The sequence below is a fragment of the Homarus americanus genome, unplaced genomic scaffold, assembly GCF_018991925.1.
Source record: "Homarus americanus isolate GMGI-L3 unplaced genomic scaffold, GMGI_Hamer_2.0 scaffold59514, whole genome shotgun sequence".
NCBI lineage: Eukaryota > Metazoa > Arthropoda > Malacostraca > Decapoda > Nephropidae > Homarus > Homarus americanus.
In genome coordinates this window covers 57,881-63,880 of record NW_024722406.1, presented here as the reverse complement: position 1 = coordinate 63,880, position 6,000 = coordinate 57,881, and the positions used below count along the sequence as shown (strand labels likewise).

Here is a 6,000-nt window from a genome sequence, read left to right as displayed (position 1 = left end):
TGTGTGTGTTGAGGAGTGTGTGTGTGTGGAAGGTGAGAGGGCGTGGTCAGTCTTGGTGGAGTAGGTGGAAATTGCAAGGATAAGGGGAGAGGTGGAGTGAAGGAGGGTGTCATCCATCCATCCATCCATCCATCCATCTACACTCTCAATATGGATGCTGAACTAAGGAGAATAATACAAAGCATCTATCTATCTATCTATCCACCTATCCATCTATCTATCCACCTATCTATCTATCTATCCTTCTATCTATCTATCTATCCACCTATCTATCTATCTATCCTTCTATCTATCTATCTATCTATCCTTCTATCTATCTATCTATCCTTCTATCTATCTATCTATCCTTCTATCTATCCACATCAGAAATGAAAATTGCGTGTTGGGTCATACGTCTGGCACGGCGTTGTGTTGTGGGGGTAAGATCTGTTCCCTCGTGTAAGAAAACCCCGGCAGCGCGCGCATGGACCTCAGTAGTAAGTTGTCAGCCAGAGAGGGAGGAGGTTGACGCTCGCGCTCCCAACCTGGCAACAGTGAATTTGTTACTAATTTCTCCCTATTCTCGACTACGAAACGAACTAAGGCGTCATGTGGTGATTGCCTCTCTGGTGGAAGCTGAGTCGATAATTTTATAGGATTTATCTAGTCTTACGCATTAAGGTAAGATATTTTTCAGTGTTAAAAAAAAAAAAATAATATATATTTTCTGGGCGTGTCTGTCTGCATGTAAACAAACAAGATGGCTAATGTTACAGCCTACTACCACGAACGAGACCTATGTTATTATCTATATCTAACAACCGTAATGTAATGGTACTGTTGTTAGTAGTTAATATAGAAGAGGATTGGTTTAAAATAATTTGTTTGGAATAGTGAGTATCTGTCTGTCTCAATTGTCTTCCCTTCAGAGTAGTAATAAGAACAACAAAAATAACAATAATATTAATTCCATGACAATTATGATGTGTTTGTTGTGTGTTTGAGTGTTTGTTTGTCTTTGTATTATTGTGTTTGTTGTGTGTTTGAGATCGTGTTGTTTTTTATTGGTTTTTGTTTGGATCGTGTGTGTGTGTTTTGGTGTTTGAGAACGTGTGTGTTTGTGTGCGTTTGTCTTGCTTGAGATCATGTATGTTTGTTGCTGTGTGTGTGTGTGTGTTTATAAAGGAATATCAGATTTCACTTAAGAGGGGCGTCTAGGAGAGAGGCTCTGATGGATGGTCTCTTTCTTTCTTACACACACACACACACTCCCTCACACACACACACACACACACACTCTCTCTCACACACACACACACTATCTATCATCCGTCATCTCTGTTTTGTTGAAATTAAGTCTCTCTCTCTCTCTCTCTCTCTCTCTCGTTTCATGTTAGTAAGGGGGGGAACATGGAGAAAGGGAGGGGTGGTTTAAGGGAGTAAAGAAAGGGAAGGGGGCATTTACACCCCCCCCCACCCCCTCCTTTCCCTTGTTTCGTGTTTATCATCGGTTCCTCCCGCCAGGTGGCAGCACTGAGGGAGAGGTAAACAAATAAACAACACTTCCTTAGGACACAGAGAAGGAGGAAGGAGGGAAGGAGAGGAGAATGAAGGAGGGAAGTAGAGGAGAAGGAGGGAGGGAAGTACAGAAGAGTGAAGGAGAGGAGAATGAAGGAGGGAAGTAGAGGAGAAGGAGGGAGGGAAGTACAGAAGAGTGAAGGAGAGGAGAATGAAGGAGGGAAGTAGAGGAGAAGGAGGGAGGGAAGTAGAGGCGAATGAAGGAGGGAAGTAGAGGAGAATGAAGGAGGGAAGTAGAGGAGAATGAAGTAGGGAAGTAGAGGCGAATGAAGGAGGGAAGTAGAAGAGAATGAAGGAGGGAAGTAGAGACGGGAAAAAGGGAGAGAAAGATGGAAGGAGAGGAATAAGACAAGAGGGAGGAAGGAGAGAAGATGGAAGAAGAAGAGGTGATAATAACCTTTCATTATTATTATTACCATTATTATTGTCAGTGTTATTATCTGGTGGTATACGGCAACTCTTCACCCGATACAGTATTATTTTTTTCCTAGTATTACCATCTCGTGTTATTTTTTTCTCCAGATGTCGTGTTATTCCCTCGTTTTTTTCCCCAGGATAATATAACGCTACTTAGACCACATAGATCAGAGGTGTGGAAGCCTTCGGGTGATATTTTTTCCCTCGATTCCTATTGGTCAAACCACATCTGATGGCAACCAATAGCCGAGTCTCATTTATTCAGAAGGGCCCAAGAAGAAAAAATTACCCGCGCTTTAGCTACTCTTTTTTCTATTGGTCAAATACGACAGATGGTGACCAATAGCGGAGCCTCATCTGTTTGGTGGGAGAAAATGCGCGCGCTTTTTTTTCTTTCATAAATAACTGCGATTCGTTACCATAATTGGGATTTTTTTGCTGAGGAGGAAGAGAGATTTTCTTCCTGTGTGTAATTTACGTTATTGTAGTTATTATTGTGGTGATTGTTGGTGGTTTTTATGGGTAATGCTGTGTATATCTTCTCGTGTGTGTGGGGGGGAGGTGTCGTGTGGGAGGAGTGTCGTGTGTGTGTGTCTGTGCTGTATGCAATTGACTAAAAACTATAATGTTACTCCACTACAACTACTTTTACTACCACCACTACCACTATTATTACTACAACAACTACTACAACCACCACCACTACTACTACTACCACCACCACCCCCTTCCACTACCACCACTACTAACACTCCTACACCAATTACTACCACAATTACCACTATCACCAGTAAATATAGTGTTAGAGGATTATCAGGCAGGTGTTGACCCTGTGACCTGACCCGACCTCTTCCTTGACCTCGTGCCTCCTCCCTCCCCCCTTATCTCAGTGGGAGGTCACTTCTTAATGATCTTCATAAACACACACACGTACACATACTCACATACATGTGCACACTGACCTAACACACACACACACGCATGTACACATTAACCTAGCTCACACACATGCCCATAAACGTAAGCATCTACACACACAGACACACACACATCCTCGATTCTCAGGTTTTGTCCGACACTTGAATAATATATATCGTTAGTGTCTCTCTCTCTCTCTCACACACACACACACACACACACACACACACACACACATTGACCTTTGACCTCGGATGACATGTACTTGAATGAGTTCATTTTAGGAGCTGACTAGTGAAAGCTGAAGCGATGAGAGAGAGAGAGAGACGAACAGAGATGGTAGAGAGAGAGAGAGAGAGAGAGAGATCATGGTGAGTAAAAGAGAGAGAAAGAGAGAGGATGGTAAGTGAGAACAGTAAAACGAACTACTGTAAGAAGGGGGGTTGGGGGGAGAGATAAGAGAGAGAGGGAGAGAGAGGGGTGACAAGAACCTCCCCAACCCCTCCCCTGCCTATGTTCCCTCACTTCCTCCTCTCCCCAAACTTCTTCCGCTTTCTTCCTTCCCCCTCTCATCCTTCCCCCCACCCTTCCCTTCACCCTCTCCATCTCCCTTCCTTCACCTCCCTCCTTCACCCCCCTGCCTTCAGCCTTGTTCCTTAGTCTTTCTCCTCTCACCCCGCCTCCTCTCACCCCCCTCCTCTCACCCCCTCCCTCCAGCAAGAATAAATAAACATGTAGATTGTGTGGTTGAAGACTGTGTGTGTGTGTGTTTGTGTGTGTGTGTGTTGTGAAGCTGTGTACTGAGTGTATTGTGCGTGTATTGGTGTGGCTGTAAGTGCACTGTGTGTATTGGGTGTACTGTGGGTGTAAGTTATAATATGGTGTAAAACTAAGGTGTAGTGTGTATGTAAATTATATAAGGAATGATAATGAGTGTATTCTGGTTGGGTGTAGAGAGTGCAGACGTGACTAATGTTCTCAATACACTGAGTGGGTGTTGTGTGTAGTATCAAGCACAAGGGGTTGGGTGTAGTGAGGGTGTATTTGTAGCTAGATATAACGATGGTTTTCTCTCTCAAGGTCATTTTATTCAGGGGCATCAGAATACACCCTTCTCTCTCTCTCTCTCTCTCTCTCTCTCTCTCTCTCTTCTGGATCTTGTTCTCTCTGTGATCAGTTCATTATGTCTTAGAAAGCACCACAACACACACTCACTGGCGTGTGTGTGTTGACGCCACTATTTGACCTTGCTTAACCTGACTCTTGACGCCCTGACAGCTGATGGTCATGTTCTCTCTCTCTCTCTCCCCTCCTCCCTCCCTCTCTCTCTCTCTTCTCTCCTCCCTCCTCCCTCCCTTCTGCACTCCACACCCCTTCCACCTCCCCAAACTGCCCTCCCCAATTAAATTATTCCACCACCTCACCACCATCAGGGGCTAAGGGTTAGGCTGGTTAGGTTGCTAGGGTTGGCTAGGTTAGGCACTGCAGAGATGAATATATTGATGTTAAAACGAAGATAATTTCACACCTCACCAAGATCCTTCCACTCCTCTCTCCCCCTCCCCTCCCCTCTCCCCCCTCCCTCCCCCACGCTGTTTGCTTATGGTCCAGGGACATGTGAAGTGTGGTGGATGGATACATACATACATACATACATACATACGTACATACATACACACATACATACATACGTACATATATGTATGTATGTATGTAGTGAGATAGACAGTACAGTATGCTGTTTCATATAGCTGTAAATTGCTGTATTTACGTATAATTTGCACTGTACTCCTGTAAATTACTGCCCCCTGTAAATGATTTACTGTGCCTACACATGTATACAGAAGCTCCTCATGCACACAAACACATATACATACGTACATATATATTTACACACAAATATACACGTACACACATATATACATACACATATATGCACACATACATGCACACATACTGTACATATACACACACAGATACAGGCACACACACAGATACAGGTACACATACAGACACAGGTACACACACAAATACAGGTACACATACAGACACAGGTACACATACAGACACAGGTACACGTACAGATACAGGTACACATACAGACACGCAGGTACAGGTACACATACAGACACACAGGTACACATACAGACACAGGTACGCATACAGGTACACACACAGGTACAGGTGGGGGGCCGTCTTAGACCTAGGTAAGTTAGGTCTACGGAAATCAATAGCGGACGAATGTTGTGATCTGAGGGGAGAGGTGAGGGGATGTGGGGTGAGGGGGTGGGGTGAGAGGTGAGGGGTGGGTGAGGAGGTGAGGGGGTGGGTGAGAGGCAGAGGGATGGGTGGGAGAGGTGGGAGGGGGTGGGTGGAGAGGTGAGGTAGAGAGGTGAGAAATTAGTGGTGTGAAGGGGTGAGGTAAGGGGGTTGTGGGGGGAGATATGGGAGAGGGGAGGTTAGAGAAGAGGGGGTGAGGGGAAAAGGGGGAATTAGTGGTGATGGAGGGGGAGAGAGATGAGTGGTAATGATTAAGGGGGGATGGTAGGTAGGGGGTGACAAGAGGGGGGTCAGGAAAACCCCTTTAGTACCATTTGTAAAGCTTGTTCATTAACTCTAATTATCTCCAATTAATTCTCTCTCTTCAAAGACAGAGTGTGGAGGTCTGGGGTGAGTGTGTGGGAGAGAGAAAAGAGAGAGGGAAAGTGTGCAAGACAGAGAGGGAGAGAGAGAGGGGAGAGTTGGCTCCCCAGACGGCCGCCAACACCAGACTGGAATATAAATTACCTTGGAAGGGGGGAGAGGGGGAGGGGAGAGAGGGACGGAGGGAGAAGGGAGGTGGAAAGAAGGAACAGGGAGGGGGGAGAAGGAGAGGGAGGAGGGGGGAGAGGGAGAGACAGGCAGACAGACTCCTGCCTTCAGTACACAGGTTCAAACTTGTTAATGATTGGTTCTTTTATTCATGACGTCATGCTAACACAGTCCAAGACGCTAAACTATTGGACCATTCCTATTATAACGTCACGTTGTCATAAGCTAATCAAGTTATACTATTGGTACGGCAAAACACAAAAGCCACCCACTATTGGTCGAGCCAGCCATTACGTC

General features: G+C 45.3%; 1 protein-coding gene across 1 annotated transcript in view; it reads left to right on the top strand.

The window, feature by feature from the left end:
• The first annotated feature begins 477 nt into the window (after positions 1-477).
• The window catches only part of LOC121862753, a 46,777-nt gene continuing 41,254 nt past the window's right edge, over positions 478-6,000 (top strand). The window contains 1 exon segment of the mRNA XM_042361076.1: positions 478-660. The gene's annotated coding sequence lies outside the window, so the exon portion shown is untranslated.